The sequence below is a fragment of the Canis aureus genome, chromosome 5, assembly GCF_053574225.1.
Source record: "Canis aureus isolate CA01 chromosome 5, VMU_Caureus_v.1.0, whole genome shotgun sequence".
Lineage (NCBI taxonomy): Eukaryota > Metazoa > Chordata > Mammalia > Carnivora > Canidae > Canis > Canis aureus.
Window position 1 is genome coordinate 5,714,864 of NC_135615.1, and position 18,837 is coordinate 5,733,700.

Consider the following 18,837-nt stretch of genomic DNA (forward strand, 5'->3'; position numbering starts at 1 on the left):
GAAAACTCTGAACTCGTGAGAAAAATGTCAAAGACAGTGAAAGCACCCAGAGCTATCAGAGAACAAGCAGGGGACAGTCACACCATATCTTTGCTACTATATGCTACAATAGCATTCATCTTTTCTTTCTTTCTTTTTTTTTTTTTCATTAGTTTTTGGTAAGATTTTGTGTGTTATAATTTATTTTCTGCTATTTAAAGCTGGCAACCTTAATTCCTTATTAGTTTTCAGCAACAGTTCTTTTTTAGATTTTACTCTTCCCCAGGACATCCTGGGAATCCAATATACTCTTGGTGATAGCCGGCTGTTTCAGTTTGAAAGGAATTTAAGGTGGAAGGAATTTTAAATAGATATTCTTTGATCTTCCACCATCTTCAGTTTTCAGGGCTTCCTTTTAGAAATCTTGCCGTGATCATTCTGCTGTTTAGAGTGAATGTTCTTTTGCCACTATCAGAATGACTTGCACTAAAAATAACTTGTCTCTTTTTATAACTGTCTTAGGTTCTGACAGTTAACAGGAATTTGGTTTTCATTTATGGAATGGCATTGCAAATCCTGTTATTTTGAGAGATTTTGGTATTATCATTATGCCTCCCTAAGGCATGGAATTAAGAGACTATGATCCAAAATACTCAGAAAATGCATTTCCAGTTAGGAAAATGAGAATCTCAGTTGTTGATAAACAGACAACTGAAATCATTGGGTAAATCTTTTCTTTTTCTTTTACCTAATGGGAGTAGGTTTAAAAGATAATTTCACAGTTCAGTAATTCAAGATATTTAATCTCATCCCACGGAAGACTTGGGAAATAAATAGGCTATGTTTATTCCTATAATTCAGTGAAAACAGTAAGGAAACCCACTTTTTTAAGAATCTCACTGCCTCGAATGCACTAAATTCCCCCCTAAAAAACACTTTCTCATGTACTCAAATGTAGAATTCTGTCCCTTGATGACACTGGAGTAGAAAGAGAACCAAATTGTACATAATGCTAATTAATATATACAGGCACTGTATTATATACTTCTTCCTACTTGTGATCTTATTTGAAATACAGAAGAATTGGTAAAAATAGATAATCTCGTATCATACTAGGGTCTATCTAAATGGGCACAATCATCCTGCAAGGGCAATTTGGCAATGCATACCAAAAGCTTCATAATTTTGTGTGCGTTTTGGATTATGCCCAAGAGTTATTCTACAAGAGTATTTACCACATCATTGCTTATAATGGTACAAATGTTAGGGGAAATTTTGGCTAATCCAATTATGGTCCAACCATACAACAAAAACATGTTGTAGAATATTAACTAATGACATAGAAGGCCTTTCACAAAATATTGTTAAATTGGATAGCAGGTTCTGAAGCAGTATATACACCCTGAGCCACATTTTTAGAAAAGATTAGTATGTAGCTAGACACAATGAAAGAAGAAAGAACTTAAATACACCAATCTGTGATTAAACAAATGATTATATCTGAATAGAGCAACAAGAATGATTTTTGCTTTCTCTTTGCCCATCTGTGTTTTCTAATCTGTCCAAAATGAACATGAATTACTTTTTTTTCAATAAAAACACCCAATGAATTTACTTTTCTATTATTTGGAAACTGCTAGGATAGACATTCTTCCTAATACTAACTTTAAAAGAGAGATCCTCCATCAACAAATGGGATACACAACCCGTAGATCAAATTAATGAGCAGGGTTGGTTTGTTTTTTTTTTTGTTTTGTTGTTTTTTTTATGAAATAAACATCTAACCTACTATCAGAATATTTTTAATCTGCAAAATTTTGAACATTTCCTTATTTGGTCTTTGTAAATTCAGCAGATCAGTTCTATTCTCAAGCATATAGGAAGTAGACAAATGAAATAACTCAGAAGGTCATTGACAGATTGCTTCATAAAACGTTGTTTTGAAAAGAATGATTTTACCCATTCATTTATTTACTTCATTATAGATAGCTAAGACAAATGATATAGTAATTTACTAACATATTTTGCCCGTATAGTAGAAATACAGTATAAGTCTAATAAGAAATACAGTCCCAACAAAATTTGCCAGCCAGTAAGTAAATTCTGTAGACTATCATAGAATTCTGATCTCCCCTTTTGTGTGCTATTCTTTTATGCTCTAATTGTTAAGATTAATTTCCTTGCCTTCAAGCTTTTATTTTCCTTTTTTCTCTCCACTCAAATCTCTGTCTCTAGCTTCTGTTCCCATTTTCTCTGATGAATGGCTCTTACATCTTCTGCCTCTTAAAAAGTTTTATGCTTTAGTTTCTATAAATGCAAGATGTAAAGTTAATATTTCAATATGCTTTCAATACACAACTGTCATGCTGACTTGAACTCATCTAACAGATGGAATCCTTATACTCCCAATTCATTATTTTCAAATATTCAAGTAAAAATAATTTATTCTTTATTTGCATCTGTCAAGACTAAAAGGAATTTTTCTTCTCCAGTTCATGCCACCCTGATTTATTAGTTGATAAAAAGACATCCTTTGCAAATTACATAATTGGCTCATGATGTTCAGAGTTAAGATTTGTCATAAGTTTAGATTTATGTCCCAATTTATTTTAATGATTGAAAGGTACATTAGTGTACATCAGCATGGTTCATACAGTCTTAGAGAATCTATAGCTGGTTGGCTTGCTCATAGAGAATGACTATTATCAAAAATGAAATTTAGATAAAGTGTGGATAGTTAAATGCAAATTGTTTTCACTATTGAAAACTGACCTTTGTCAGTAGATATGTTACATCAGGAATTATAAACTTAGGGTCACCTGGGTGGCTCTGTGGACGCAGGGTCACCTGGGTGGCTCTGTGGTTGAGCGTCTGCCTTTGTTTCAGGTCATGATCCCAGGGTCCTGGAATTGAGTCCCGCATCAGGCTTCCTGCAGGGAGCGTGCTTCTGCCTCTATCTATGTCTCTGCCTTTCTCTATGTCTCTCATGAATAACCAAATAAAACCCTTTCCTTAAAATCCTTTTCTTAAACCTAAGTGTTCACAAGGGCTAGGCAAGTAACATAAGTGAGTGTAAATAGCTAGATATGTTGTTGTTGTTGTTGTTGTTTTTAATGGTTCGTGTATCTTTTATTTTTTTTATTTTATTTTTTTATATATTTTTTTTATTGGTGTTCAATTTACCAACATACAGAATAACCCCCAGTGCCCGTCACCCAATCACTCCCACCCCCCGCCCTCCTCCCCTTCTACCACCCCTAGTTCATTTCCCAGAGTTAGCAGTCTTTACGTTATGTCTCCCTTTCTGATATTTCCCACCCATTTCTTCTCCCTTCCCTTATATTCCCTTTCACTATTATTTATATTCCCCACATGAATGAGAACATATAATGTTTGTCCTTCTCCGACTGACTTACTTCACTCAGCTGTTGTTGTTGTTTTTAAAATAATATTGACATGAGAGGGTGGGGGTGGGGGAAATAGGTAATGGGGATTAAGGAGTGCACCTGTCATGATGAGCACCGGGTGATGTGTGGAAGTGTTGAATCACTATATTGTACACCTGAAACTAATATAACACTGTATGTTAACTATACTGAAATTAAAATAAAAACAATAAAAATAAAATAAGAGTGACACAATTGGCAATGGACCTTTAGCCTTCATGTCTGGGGGACAGAGACTGGAGAACTAGGGAGTGCAAACAAATTACTATTCATCTCTAGCCAGTTGTTGCCAAATCAACTTCTCAAAAGAAATTCAGATTTTTACAGGCATCCTCCCAAATTTTAAATATTGGCTATTCTATCAGTCTGCTAGGGCTGCCATAACAGAATACCATAGTGGCTTAAACATCAGACATTTATTTTCTCACAGTTCTAGAGACTAGAAGTCCAAGATCAAGCTGCCAGCAGGTTGGTTTCTGATGAGGCCTTTCTTTCTGGCTTGCAGACAGATGCTTTTTTTTTTTTTTTTCTGTGTCCTCATATGCCCTTTCCTCTGTGTGCATGCAAAGAGAGACAAGTCTCTGATGGCTCTTCCTCCTCTTATGAGGACCCTAGTCCAGTGGGATCAGGCCCCACCCTTCTGACCTTATTTAACCATAATTAACTCCTTAAAAGGCTTTCTTCAAATTCTGAGATTGGAAGTTAGGGCTTCAACATATGAATTTTTATGAGATACAGTCTATAACAACAAACATGCAGAAAAATCAAAATGATTCTTTGAACCAGATATGGTTCACAAGTCTGCAACATCATAATCTTTATCTAGTAGGATGAAAGATTATTTGACTAAATCCTGACAATTGCATCCCTAAAGATGCCTGGTGTTAATCAATAGAAAACCAAAGAAAATAATTAGTGCAAAAGGACACATGTCAAAACTATCTTGGTCTATGTAGATTCATATTATGATAGCAGCACTATAAAATGCGGTACTGAAGAGATTGGCTTCCTCAAATTCAGATAGAAGCTGAGAAAAATTACTCTGAAGAAGTAGATTATCATAATGGTAAGTGTAGGGTCATAGAATAGCTGTGGTGGAGATATCTTTAGGGTCAAATCACTTCCCTCAATTAGGCAAGTATTAAAGCTGCTCAGACAGAAGCTTATTTTTTTCCAGAGGTTCTCTAGATATTGAGTGTTTCCATTCTCCCTCAGACAGATTGAACTAACCAGACTATGAAGGTGAAAAGAGTCTTGAAAATTACTTTGAGGAATCTGAGCTTAATCCTACAGGCTATTGTTCTTCAGACCTGTTTAATACAGTCTAGGGTACCTGTTACAATGTGAAGTCTGGGCCCCACCCCAACCTACTGATTCAGAATCTCTGGGGAAACCCAGAATCTGCAAACTCCCTAGACTGTAGTCACCAGGTGTTGAGCACAGAAAAAAATATCTACACATGGGTTTCCTAAAAGTTAATCTGGTCAGGGTATAGTGAATAGATTATAGAAGAGGAATTGAAGCCAATAATTATTGGTTATACGGGATCTAGTTCAAAGCCACAGAGAGCCAACACTAGGGAATAGAAATGGAAAGGAAAAAGTATGAGAAAAAGATGTTAAGAAAAAATTGGCAGGACTGATAAAGTCTTAAAAGTAACAAATAATGCTATTCTCTTATATGTTAGAGATTGAATCCACAATCATGAAATGAACTCTATTTCTGTACTGTTATACTAGGAAGCACCCTAGTATACCTCCAAAGCAGTGCTGTCCCATAGAAATAAAAGACAAGCCACTCTGTTTTAAATTTTTTTCTGCTCAATATCACTAACCATCAGGCAAATGCAAATCAAAACCACAATGAGATATCAGCTCACAACTGTCAGAATGGCTAACATTGAAAAAATAACACGTTTTGGTGAGAATGTGAAGAACCCTCATGCACTATTTGGTGAAAATAAAAATTGGGAAAGTGTATGGAGTTTTCTCAAAATATTAGAAGTATCACATGATCCAGCAAACCCACTTCTGGTTATTTATCTGAAGAAAGCAAAAACACCAAAGAGATAAATACATCCCCATGTTCCTTTCGGCCTTATTTATAATACCCAAGATACGGAAGCAACCTAAGCTGTCCATTGATGGATGAATAGATAAAGAAAATGGCGTAGGGGTGTGTGTGTTTGTGTGTGTGTGTGTGTGTGTAATGGAATACTATTCAGCCATTAAAAACCAGAGAAATCTTGCCATTTGTGACAATATGGGTAGACCTGGAGGAGCTTAGCCTAAGTAAAGCAAGGTACATGGAGAAAGACAAATGCCACATGCTCTCCCTTATATGTGGACTCGAAACAACAAAACAAGAACCCAAGCTCATAGATACAGAGAACAGACTGGTGTGAGTGAAATGGGTGAAAGAAGTAAAAAAGTCACAAACTTCCATTTATAAAATAAATAGTCCTGAGGATGTGATGTACAACATAGTGACTATAGTTAAAACTACTGGATTGTTTATTTGAAAGTTGCTATGAGAGATCTTAAAAGTTCACATCACAAGAAAAACTTTTTTGTAACCATGGTTGGATGTTAACTAGACTCCTTGAGGTGATCATTTCACAACACATGCAAATATTGGATCAATATGTTGTACATCTGAGACTAATAAATGTATGTCAATTATATCTCAATTAAAAGGCAATAAACGCAGGGGTGGCTGGCTGGTTCAGTCAGAAGGGCATGCAACTCTTCATCTCAGGGTGGTGAGTTTGTGCCCCACGTTGGGTGTAGAGATTAAACAAACTTTTAAAAAAGTAACAAATACATAAATAAAATAAAATTTCTAGTAGCCCTATTAAAAAGTGTTAAAACAGGTGAAATTAAGTTTACTATGTTTAACCCAATGCATCCAAAATATTCTCATTAAAACATTTAATCAATATAAAAACTATTGAGATCCGTTACATTTTCTTTTTCACTAAATCTTTGGAGTTGATGTATATTTTACACCTATAGCACAGTTCAACTCAGACCAGCCTCAAATCAAGGGCTCTCTAGTCTCATATAGCCAGAGGGATGCCATGTTGGATAAGTCTTAGTCTATCCACTTGGCTAGGGTAAGGGGTTTCTTTAATTAATACTATTGCTTTAATTTATACAAGTTTTCATTATTTCTTTAGGTTATGTTAGATCATTCGCCATCTTGTTGAGTGTTGTTTCCCTTCTGACAGATGTTTCAGTCATGCTCTTTCTATTGCATGATGATTTTTTAAATTCAAATTTGTATGAATTTTGAATTTCAATGAAATTCATCTAGAAGGCTATAGTCAGCATTATATTTGGGGTAAAGTTATTTTTTAAAAAGATTTTTTATTTATTTGAGAGAGAGAATGAGCTGGGGAGGGGCAGAGGGAGATGGAGAAGCAGGCTCCCTTGCTGAGCAGAGAGCCCAATGTGGGGCTCCATCCCAGGACTCTGGGGTCATGACCTGAGTTGAAGGCAGATGCTTAACCAACTGAGTCACCCAAGTGCCCCTGATACAGTTATTTTTAAATGTTTTTTATTATGGTAAAATATAAATGACATAAAATTTACCAGTGTGGCCATTTTTCAATGTACAGTTCAGTGGCATTAAGTTCATTCACATTGTTGTGTGACCATCACCACAACCCATCTCCAGAACCCCAAATTGAAACTACCCATTAAACAATAACTCCTCCTTCAGCCCCTGGTAATCACCATTCTACTTTCTGTCTCCATGAATTTGACAGTTCTAGGAACCTCATATAAGTGGAATCATATAGTATTTGGTCTTTTGTGTTTGGTTTATTTCACTCAGCATGTCTTCAGAATTTCCTTCCATTTCAGGGATGGATTCTATTCCATTGTAAGTATATACCACCTTTTCTTTAACCATTCACCCACTGAGGGGCACTCAGGTTGTTCCCATCATTTGGCTACTCTGAACGTGGGTGTACAAATATCTGTTCAAGCCCTTGCTTTGAGTTCTTTTGGGTAGACAAGCAGGAGTGGAATTGCTGAATTAGATACAGTTATTTTTAAGACTTAACTCCTCAAATTTATCATTAGAAAAGGTGGTTTGGGGCATCCTTACCAGCAGAGTCAGTGGACTTGAGATACACTCACACACTGTCTCTCTAGAAGGACCTCTGTTTCCTAAGCATTCCAACAGCTTCACGGTCACTGACTCATAGACAAAGAATCCCCTCAAGCTGCTTCAGTAGGTTCAGTATATTTTAAATCCTGAAGGAGCCAAGTTCTTCCAGTGTGTGATTCAGTGAGTGCAAATTAGGCATTTAAGAAGGTATAGTCATACTTTTGGGAAAATAGTAAGGCCTTGCAACTATGCCACTAATAGTACCAAAATGGCCTAAAAAATGAACATTAACTCTCATAAGTTCCACTGTGTGATGTCTAGGTTGTGCTAAAGGGGAAATATGTCTCTTCTGCAACTACCATGTATAATACTGCACTTTTTGAGAGAGAAAAAGGCTGAAGGCCTCTGAAAAGTTTGTTCTGGAGCTATTAGAGCTCTTTCCTCGGTGAGAGCTGCGATGAGAATTTGTGCAATTTGCACTGTGGATGCAATCCAAACTTCCATACAAACAGTCCTGTAAAGACAGTAAGGCCGGTTTCCTGACTGCTTGCAAATGCTGCTGTCTGCACCTGCGCGCTCTTTCCCTCCAGCTTTATGCACCTCCACTGCAAGGCCATGGTAGCACCAACCAAACCTCGTCTTATTGGAGTGTTGTGCACACATCAGGAGGAGCTCACAGCTAGACCCATGTGTTGCTTTTTAAAAGCTTTGGCTGTTATTCCCAATCTTCACTTGCAAGGTGTAAAACCTTAAGGGGTCATCTTAGTTACACTGTCTTGTTGAAGCAATAAACACCAGCTGATGCTGATTTAAAACAGAAGATGAGCTAACACATTGTGCTCTCTGAAGTCAATTTATTTGGGTTATTCTTTTAATCTGAACTAATTATGAGCTAAAACAACAAATGTGAAGGTGTAAAGGAGAGTCCTGTCTTCTTCTCTGCCTATGAATGCATCAGACAAATGTGTGAGACAGATGTGCTCTTGCCAAGACTTGCGGTCCAGCTTCTCAGCTCTGCAGATTCTGCTTGTGAGCCCAACAGAGCTCAAATGGACCTGCCCTGGATGGTGGCTGTGTGAGATTTTCATTTTTGGATAATACTGGTAATAATTTCCTGAGAAAGAATATTTCTCTTTTAGCCCTTTAGGCAGAGGACTGATGTTCCAAAGAAGGAATGAGGAATTCCTTTTTTTTTATTTATTTTTTATTGGTGTTCAATTGCCAACATATAGAATAACACCCAGTGCTCATCCCATCAAGTGCCCCCCTCAGTGCCCATCACCCAGTCACCCCATCCCCCTGCCCACCTCCCCTTCCACCACTCCTGGTTCGTTTCCCAGAGTTAGGAGTCTCATGTTCTGTCACCCTCGCTGATATTTCCCACTCATTTTTTCTCCTTTCCCCTTTATTCCCTGTCACTATTTTTTATATTCTCCAAATGAATGAGACCATATAATGTCTGTCCTTCTCCGATGGACTTATTTCACTCAGCATAATACCCTCCAGTTCCATCCACGTCGAAGCAAAAGGTGGGTATTTGTCGTTTCTAATGGCTGAGTAATATTCCATTGTATACATAGACCACATCTTCTTTATCCATTCATCTTTCGATGGACACCGAGGCTCCTTCCACAGTTTGGCTATTGTGGACATTGCTGCTAGAAACATCGGGGTGCAGGTGTCCCGGCGTTTCATTGCATCTGTATCTATGGGGTAAATCCCCAGCAGTGCAATTGCTGGGTCATAGGGCAGATCTATTTTTAAGGAATGAGGAATTCCTTATTGAGCATTGGAAAACCCTCAATTTATTCTTTAAAAAAAAAAAAAACTCTATTGAATTTTAATTAATATGCAAATAACTGCATAGATTTAATCTGTACAGTTTGATGAGTTTGGACATATGCAAACACTCATGATACCAGCACCACAGTTAAGGTAATACACATAGCCAACACCTTCCAAAGTTTCCTTGTGTCGGGGATCCCTGGGTGGCTCAGAGGTTTAGTGCCTGCCTTCAGTCCAGAGGTGGTCCTGGAGGCCCGGGATCGAGTCCCCCATCGGGCTCCCTGCGTGGAGCCTGCTTCTCCCTCTGCCTGCGTCTCTGTCTCTCTGTCTCATAAATAAATAAAATATTTAAAAACAAAGTTTCCTTGTGTCACGTGTGTGTGTGTGTGTGTGTGTGTATAGTAACATGAAACCTACCTGCTTAACAAATTGTTAACTATAGGCAATGTGTTGTAGTTTCTAGAATATTCTAAAATTTTTTAAAACTTATTCATGTATCATAAGTGAAACTTTATAGCCATTGACCATCTTCCCATTCCCTCCCAGCCCCCACCCCTGGCAACTACTGTTCGTTTTTCTGCTTCTCTGAGTTCATTTTAGAATAGTCACAGAAAATCTCATTGAAGTGGAATCATTCAGTATTTGTCCTTCTGTGAGTGGCTTATTTCACTTAGCATAATGTCTCCCAGGAAAAAAACATTAATAATAACCTTCTAAAAGTAATAATTATGATGATGATGATAATAATAATAACATTCTAAATAAATATTCTTAGATGATCAGATGTAGTCCTGGCCCTTCTATTCAGAGATCAAGGAAACTAACATAAATGTCTTCGATTTCCCTTCCTTTATAGAATACTTTTGTGTTCTAATTTCAATCTACCTCACCGGTCTTCTCTCCCACTATTCTTTTTCAAATATATTCTACATGTACTCTGGTCCAAAACAACAAAAAAAATCACATATGTTGACTTGATGTGCAGAAATTCATAGAACTTTAATTTTTACATGCCTTTCTGCTGATGGTTGAAAAACTTGATTTTGCCAAATAAAAGTGTCCAGCCTCTCTTGATTTAGAAGAATAGCTCTTTTGGATTAACTTTGGCATTTTTCAGGGTTTGCCCACTTCTTGAGTGTTCTCCCTTTTCTCACCTGCTTCCCTCACTGGCACCTTGTAGGCAGGGAGGATTCCTGGGAGGCATAGAGGAGCCTCTAGGTAAGTTATGTTTCCCTGATGGTTGCATCACCAGTCTGCCTCCCTGTCACACTGCAGGGAGTTTGGGCTCTCATGGTCGCTGGGCATATTGTGTTGGTGGCTGCTGATGTGTGGCTGGAGTTTGGGGTGTTGTGCTGGCAACTGTGCTGATGCCTGGAGTCCTCCATGGATCCTAGTCAAGAGGGAAGGCCTCATCTCAGCAGCTTCTCTTGAGGACCCCTGGCCTCTTCTGGCATCCAGGTCACCACACTGCTGGGCCCTCTTGGAGGGCTGGGATGTGTCGGCAACTTTCCCAGCATCTTAAAGCTGTAAGAGGATCTTATGAGGCTGCTCTGAGCTCACCAACTTAGATGTCCCTCCCAGCCAGGTGTGCTGGGGCATCTTCCTCTGGGATGCTTTGCTGACACAGGAACTTGTCTGAGGCTTGCCCCTACTCAAGCTATCCCTAATATTGTTTTGTTTCCCTCAAACTCCAAGTGGGACAAGAGCTTGCAAGCAACCTCTTCCCCTTTTCTTCCTTGCATTCCCAGGCATCTCCTCCCAAAGTAGAAGGTTTTCATTCTCCTCTATGTTTGGGCACATTTTTTAATGGTATTCTTCATCTTTCTCTGAGGCCACCTCTCAAAACTTTGGTTCTTCAAATAAAAACTCTGCTCCAAGACATTTGAGAAAACATTCCTCTATTGCTTGAAAGGCTATTTTTTTTCTATTGATTATTCATTCAGTTATTTATACAATTATGAGTATGTAGCTCAATTAAAGTTCTCACAGCAAACATCCATATAAGATCAAGATCATACAGATCAATGAGTGGACACCAACAGCACCCCCAGTTCTCTTTCATACCCTCTCCCCATCACTGCACAAAAGCACTCTTTTGATTTTCTAGCACTGCAGAGTATTTGAAAGTCTAATTTTTTGAGACTATTATTTATCTCCAGACTTTATTTTAAAAATCTAGTTTGAAACTTAGAGCTGAGCGAGGACTTTGTTCTGGACAGTGTTCAGTCTCCCTTTCCCTGCAAAAAATTATCTTCATCTTCTTTGTTTAATGGAGGGAAGGCTGCAGGGTTTTCAAAACAACCAACTACCCGAACAAACAAATAAAAAATACTAACTCTGGAAATAATAGGGAGGAAAAATACATCATATGGTATTTCAAACAACTGTCCACTATAATCAGCCAGACTAAACTGTTTCTCTTCCCCAAATACGCTGTACCGTCCTGCTTCTACATCTTGCCTGCATTGTTCCCTCTACCTCAAACACACCCAAGAATTCAGTTTTAACTTCACACCTGTTTTGCTGTTGCCTGGCTTTTTACATTGGTTGGTGAGCAGATTTCTCTTTTGATCCCAGATGTACTAAAAGAAACATTAGCAATGAATTAATTAAAATGACTTCTTACCAATGCCAGACCTGAACTGGTGTGCCATACCATGTTTTCAGTAGCCACCTTAAGCTTTTGAAACAAATGAAGACACAACGTATCTGATAGACAGAAGCTTGTATTACCTGATGGCTCCTGGTGACTGAACATTCTCTGGTTTGTGGGGTGATCTTATGCACTAAGATTTAGATAAAATTGGCTTGAACCTACATAGGAGAAAAAAACTCAACACTTTGAATATTTCCAGGAATTCTTGGGTGGGACCTATCTTTCTGACTTACTGCACAATTCTAATCATTGCTTGGTTCTTCTAGATGTTCAGTTAACCCAAGTCTCACTTCTGGCAACTACTCCCCTTTCCTTCCTCCCTTCATACCCTTGTGATTGCAGATATGAAACACAACCTCTTTTCTTTGATTCTGAAAAATACCACGCATCCAAGGCAAACATGAGTAGGAGTCATTTGTGGGAGATTCTGGGGTTAGGGCAGGACTAAAGAAAACTTACTCTGTAATACCAACCTCAGCTCTGCCTCCCAGCCATTCTCACAGTTGACCTCTGACTGACATTGCCTGCCCTGTTGGGCTCTTTCTTCCTTACCACCAATTTTCCTTTCCCATAGCCTCCCCCATTCCTAGCACTCTCCTTCCATGATGGTATCCTCAGAGATTTAAATATTTCTCTATCAATTAGTTTTTGTTGGTTAACAAACCATTCCAAACAACCACTTATTTAGCTAGTAATTCTGCTGGTCAGCAATTTGGACTAGACTCAGCTGGGCACCCTCATGCATCTGCTATCATCGGGAGGTTAGCTTTGCTTTTACTAGCTGGGCTCTCATATGTCTAGGGCCTCACCTGGGACAGATGAGCTGACATGAATCTCCCATGGAGTCTCTCATCCTCCAGTAAGCTAACCAGTGTTTGTTCACATGGAGGCTGGGCCAAGTTCTAAGAGAACAAGCACATGTATACAAGGCTTCTTGAATCCTAGGAAAAACTAGTACATCACCTCTGCTGCATTTGAAGTCATGGGTCAAAAAAGCTACAAAGTCACTTTGAAAAGAGGTATGCATATGATGAGCTAGGAGTGGGGTGGGGGATAATTATAGCTATTTTAGCAGATTATACAAGGACTGGAATTATACAAGGACAGGAATCCAAATACCCCAGTGTAGTGATCAGACAGGTTTCTAACTTCCCCGATATTGTCTGTAGAAAATGGGTCAACCACAAACTGTGAAATAGATTTAAAATATACTGGAGATAGTTACTTGCTTAAAAATGCATCATAAGGGAAAAGTCCTTTTAAAATCAATTCTCAATAATGGCAGAGTTAATAAAGACTTAAAAGAGAACTAAAGCTTCTGTAAAAGTAATTAAAAAAAAAAGTTCCTTTCCTAAGGAAAAGGAAAGAAGCTGATGAGGGAAAAATAATCAGTTCTGGGAAAGCAAATTTCAACAAGTGTAGGGCACTGACGAGGAAAAAAAAAAGACTTGATGGGAAGAAAGGATTCCAGAAGAGCTGGATGCTCTTTAAACAAACAATTTTGGCAGGTGAACAAACTATATGGGAAGTGCAGGACAGGGAAAAGCCTGCCAAATTGGAGGAGCAGAACTGTGCAAAGTTCTGAAAGGCAATTTAGAGAACCAAGGAAAGATGTTGAGCCAGATCACCAAGGATGAACAAAAAGAAGGAACACAAATGTGTACGGACCACATCAAAAGTGAGAAAGATAATACAATGTAGGGTACACACAAAAGACATCAGGAAGCAGTTAATCAGCTGCAATAATAAAAACCAAGTTATTATTGACTATGTTACCATATGGCTAAATAAACAGTCCTGGATTTCATACATTTCTCTACAAGCCTGTTGTCTGACACCACTGTCAGCACTAAGATGCATGTAGTTGGAAAGCAGAAACCCTAACTCAAAATGGCATTTAAAATAAAGGGAGGGATCCCTGGGTGGCGCAGCAGTTTGGCGCCTGCCTTTGGCCCAGGGCGCGATCCTGGAGACCCGGGATCCAATCCCACGTCGGGCTTCCGGTGCATGGAGCCTGCTTCTCTCTCTGCCTGTGTCTCTGCCCCTCTCTCTCTCTCTCTGTGTGTGACTATCATGAATAAATAAATAAAATCTTTAAAAAAATAAAAATAAAATAAAATAAAATAAAGGGAATTTACTGGACCTTGTAACCACTCTCCAAAGGTAGAGTGATCTTCAAGTAAACTTCCATTATAGTTTGAATTTTATTGTCTGAAATTATGTTGGCTGTCCCCTCTACTGTATGTTGTCTTCCTCAGCTGGGTTCCCTCATAGTTGCAAAAGGGCTGCAGCAATTCCAAAGGTCATATCCTCACATCACTCCATTCAAAAGAGTTTCACTTCCTCGAGCCACTGAGTAAACCTCTGGGCTTTCCGCTGATTGAACGGACTCAGGTAATGACAACATAGATTGCTTTAGACTTAACTGTATCCATCCCTGAGGAACCAAGGCAAGGAATGGATTTATGCTGATTTCATTGGGTTCTGTAGAGACTACAACATGGAGACTCCATCTCACTCACCTCACATAGCAGGTACTCAGTGGGGAAGTGTGCAGTGGAGGGAGCCAGTAAATTGCCTGCTTCAGGTAATGCAGGTGACAGAAGGGGAGCAGGAATAAACTGTCCTTGACTGGGCTCTGATTTGGGTGAATAAGTAGGCAAATATTAAGAAACAAACAATGGCAGGTTATTGTGTAACAAACCATGACAGGTTATAGAACATTCTCAGGGAGTAAACCTTAGCTTGGATCTCTTGCATTTCTCTCTTAAAGAAAAGCAACAATTCTATGTATTAAAAGGCATAATAGGTGCTACAAAGCCTTCTCCTCTTCTCAGTTATTGTGTCACTAAATGTGTGAGAGTGTGAATCCCATTTCTCACAATGGGTCTTCCACAGAGTCAAAGGTTCTTGTGCGGGACACCTGGGTGGCTCAGCGGGTTAGCACCTGCCTTCACACCCAGGGCGTGATCCTGGAGTCCCAGGATCAAGTCCCATATCGGGCTCCCTGTAGGGAGCCTACTTCTCCCTCTGCCTATGTCTCTGCCTCTCTCTCATGAATAAATAAATAAAATCTTTAAATCAAAACAAAGGTTCTTGTGCTTCCTGCTCAATTCCAAATAAAACCAAAAACATTCCAATGCAAATAGTTGTCCCGTATGCAATTATCATCTCAATAAATTCTATTTTCATTTCAACAAAATGTAATTGGTGAGAACAACTGTGGGTGATACATTTATTCTTAAATTAACAATAACTTTGGCCTTCTAAAAAAGCATAATTTCAGGTTTTTTTCCCTGTAATTACTAGTCTTCATATCTTTGAAATTTCTAGGGAAAAAAAATTTATTTCCTGGGGAAAATGTTTTGAGTAAGCCTCTAAACCTCATCTGCAAAATAAGAAAGATCACACTGACTTCATAGGGTACATGAGGATTAAAGGGGCTAGCTAACATATGAAAAGTAAGTACAAAGTGCCTGACATATTAATATAATATCGTTATATAATAGAATTTATTAATATCATGTAGTAATATGTAATATCATTATAATATATAATAGCTATGTCATTATTACTCCATTTGCCTGTATTTACTCAATCCTTAGGCTAGACCTAGAAGGGTCACTATTTTTTTTTAGCCCATTTTACAGAGGAAACTGAAGCATAGATAATTAAAAGGCTATTGATTTTCTTACATAGTGACATGGCAGGATTTTCCTGGTAAGTTGTAGAATAAGATTCACACCTTGAAACCAGCTTTAAACTGGGGCATCTGGGTGGCTCAGTTAAGTATTAGTGATTTCAGCTCAGGTCATGATTTCATGGGTCATGACATTGAGCTCTGCGTTGGGCTCTTGGGCGCAGCAGGGAGGCTGCTTGGGATTCTCACCCTCTGTCTCTCCCTTCCCACTTGCTGGGAAGAAATCTTTAAAAATAAAGAAATCTTTAAAAAAATAATAAGAGGAACTTCAGATTTACTAATCTCTTACTTTCCTTGAACTCTCTTCTGATCACTACTCTACTTACTCAGTTGGAAAACAACAAATACATAATGAGAAGTTATCTCTCCTATTCATTCATAGTCAAAGCTACCTTATTGGGCTTTTATTTTCTAACACCTTCTATCTTCCAGCCTCTTTTGTTTTTAGTTTATAGATGATAAAATATTACAATTAAGCATAAATACTTAACCTTAACACTTAAATACCTGGCACTTAGTTGGTAGTCACTATTATTTATTGAAGGAACGAATGAATGAAACCCAACACTAAAGGGAAAAAAAGACTTACAGAAGAAATAAAAACTCTAATTCTTACACCACCACTCAGGCTAATGATAGGACCAATGGAAGATAAAAATAGAAGAAAGCCTGAACTAGATGTGGAAACTAGGAAAAGTGGCGTTACATGCCAGAAACATAACAGAATTTCTGCTAAATATAAAGGGAATGGGAACAAACTATAGGAAGTCACAAAAGGTCAACTGTACATAGAATTTTACAAACTGTTTTTATCATTATCTCTTAAAATTTTTTTCCAGGTGAATATCAATATTACCACTTCATTTGCTTATCAACATCTCATTACATGTATATATATGATTTATTTCATTCTTGCTACCATTTAATTGTATCAATTTTTGCTTTTATAAAACTGGCATTGAACATTGAGAATTTTTCTTATTTTTAAAGGCACCTGCTTGCAGAATGAAAACATGATTACAAAAGTTTTTTTTAAAGATTTTATTTATTTATTCATGACAGACACAGACAGAGAGAGAAAGCGAGGCAGAGACACAGGCAGAGGGAGAAGCAGGCTCCATGCAGGGAGCTCGACGTGTGACTCGATCCCAGGTCTCCAGGATCACATCCCAGGCGGAAGGCGGCACTAAACCACTGGGTCACCGGGGCTGCCCTGATTACAAAAGTTATCAAGAAAAAAATAGATAAAAGTTAGTATATATGACAAAAGATTAAAAAGCAAAAGAAGTTGAAAACAGCAAAATAAGATGACAGAAGAGCAAATATATTAGTAAATGAATATAAATGGAAGAATGTACCTCTTAAGAGGTTAAGAAAAAAACCTGTGTTCAGGTCTGAAGCTAATCAACTTCATTCAGGTTATATAAGGCACTAGAAGGAAAGTTACACATAAAAAATTAAAAGGATATGCAAGAAGAAATTAGGCAAATGGTTGTATAAAGGACCCAGGTCTTTTCCATCTCTGTGCTCTGACATCCCTGTTTGGGTTTTTAGGCTTCTAACGAGATGGTTGCAGCGATTCTGGGTGTCATACCAGAAACAGCAATATCCAGGTGGAAATAAGAGACCCCAGCTCTTGCTCAGAAGAAGGACACTTTCCCAAAGACTCCCTACCTACCCACACACTTCATTTTGGCCAGCACTGAATCCCACACCTAATGATCTATCAACTGAAAAAAAGAATGGATTCACCCTTAAACCAAACAAACCTTCTCCTGAGACACTTAGCTGTGTGAGAAAGAGGTGGCTACCTGAACAAAATGAGGTCCTGGTTCTACTAGAAGAGGGATAAATGGATGCTGGTTGAGCAACCAGTGATGATCACAACACCAGATAAATAGGAACCAAAGAAAAGGTGATGTATACTAAACAGATTTAAGCACAAAACAGCATTATTAAAGATCAAGAGCTACTTAGTGATAAATTTACCAGGAAGACATAATTATTCTGATTATGTATCCACCTAAAAACATAACCTCAAAATACATGCCAAAAAGTAAGCAGAAAAACAAGAGGTGGCAGGAAGGGGTGGCTAACAATTTAGATCATAGTGGAAAATCATATAGATCATAGCAGAAAAAGGTTAACATACCTTTCTGAGAGGCAGATTGAATAGATCAAAATTAAGTAGAAATTGAGAAAATCTGAACAACAGAATTATTAAGCTTGACATAACATATATATGTGTGTGTATACATATATATGTTGTATATGTATACAGTCCTATAAATAAATATGGCATATACATATTAATTTCAAGCACACATTGAACATTTTCAAAAACTGATCACCACTTGACCACAAACACAACTCAAAAATACAATGCAACAAAGTTACAAATGCAATCAATAGCTAAAGAGAGCCAAGAAATTGATAAATTCAGAAATTTTAAAACCTACTTCTAAATAATTCATGGGTTAAAAAGAAATCATACTGAAAATTACCAAATAGAACTGATTGGCAATGTAACCCGACATATTAAAAACACACAGGATTATTTTCAGGGAAAATTCTTTCTAAGCAAACTGGAGTTAATCTTTTTCCTACAGCATATTTCCATCCCAAATGCTGACAGTGATAGAAAAACTTAGGAAAACATCTTACTTCTTCTATATACATTGGAAAGATTGCCCTTTGTTCTTTCTTTCCCTGAATGTTTTCATGAAGCCTCAACCAGAGTCCATATGCTGTTCATTTTCTCTTTATTAAGCATTTTTGTGGCAATTTTATACAATAGCCAGTCCAGTAATGGTCAGCCTTTCTCCACTGCCACCCCATAGAGAAATGTTTTCCTTATTCCATCAGGTACCTATCAGAAAAATCTCCTACTCTCTTGACCCCTCCACAAAGAAATCTAAATTGCCTTCCTTGGTGACTCTTCACAACTCTACACATTGGTAACCTCCTCTTTCTAGAACACCCACATGTGAATTTAAAACTCTATAGACAGGAGAGATATTGGTTCAAAGCCATGCAACATTTACCTTCTAACAGTAATTCAAATGTGTTGCATGGTCAACCTGACACAAGGAAGGAGGAAGAAAGAAATTAGCAGTTTGGTGTCTGCTCTATATACAGAGAGGGTGTGCAGAGAG

At 38.0% G+C, this 18,837-nt stretch overlaps 1 long non-coding RNA gene across 1 annotated transcript in view; it reads left to right on the plus strand.

Moving 5' to 3' along the window:
* The first annotated feature begins 15,266 nt into the window (after positions 1 to 15,266).
* The window catches only part of LOC144313637 (uncharacterized), a 29,563-nt gene continuing 25,992 nt past the window's right edge, over positions 15,267 to 18,837 (plus strand). The window contains exon 1 of the long non-coding RNA XR_013379267.1: positions 15,267 to 15,443. This is a non-coding gene — a long non-coding RNA (uncharacterized LOC144313637). The remainder of the gene's footprint in view (positions 15,444 to 18,837) is intronic.